This window comes from Salmo salar, chromosome ssa02, assembly GCF_905237065.1.
Source record: "Salmo salar chromosome ssa02, Ssal_v3.1, whole genome shotgun sequence".
Classification (NCBI taxonomy): domain Eukaryota; kingdom Metazoa; phylum Chordata; class Actinopteri; order Salmoniformes; family Salmonidae; genus Salmo; species Salmo salar.
Window position 1 is genome coordinate 18313018 of NC_059443.1, and position 976 is coordinate 18313993.

Consider the following 976-nt stretch of genomic DNA (forward strand, 5'->3'; position numbering starts at 1 on the left):
TAATTACTTGACACATTGGAAAGAATTAACAAAAAACAGAGCAAACTAGAAATGATATTTGGCCCTAAACAGAGAGTACACAGTGGCAGAATACTTGACCACTGTGACTGACCCAGACTTAAGAAAAGCTTTGACTATGTACGGACTCAGTGAGCATAGCCTTGCTACTGAGAAAGGCCACCATAGGCAGACATGGCTCTCAAGAGAAGAGAGGCTATGTGCACACTGCCGACAAAATGAGGTGGAAACAGCTGCACTTCCTAACCTCCTGCCAAATGTATGACCATATTAGAGACACACATTTCCCTCAGATTACACAGATCCACAAAGAATTCGAAAACAAACCCAATTTTGATAAACTCCCATATCTACTGGGTGAAATTCCAGTGTGCCATCAGAGCAGCAAGATCTGTGACCTGTTGCCACAAAGAAAGTTCAACCAGTGAAGAACAAACACCATTGTAAATACAATCCCATATTTATGTTTATTTATTTTTCCTTTTCTACGTTAACTATTTGCACATCATTACAACACTGTATATAGACATAATATGACATTTGAAATGTTTTTATTCTTTTGGAACTTTTATGAGTGTAATGTTTACTGTACAGTCGTATTGTTTATTTCACTTATGTTTATTATCTACTTCACTTGCTTTGGCAATGTTAACATATGTTTCCCATGCCAATAAAACCCTTGAATTGAATTGAGAGAGAGAGAGAGAATGAGAGAAAGAGAGAGAACCAGTGAAGAACCAACACCATTGTAAATACAACCCAAATGTATGTTTATTTATTTTCCCTTTTGTATTTTAACTATTTGCACATAATATGACATTTGAAATTGATGTATTATTTTGGAACTTTTGTGAGTGTAATATTTACTTGTTTATTTCACTTTTGTTTATTACCTATTTCACTTGCTTTGGCAACGTAAACATATGTTTCCATGCCAATAAAACCCTTAAATTGAATT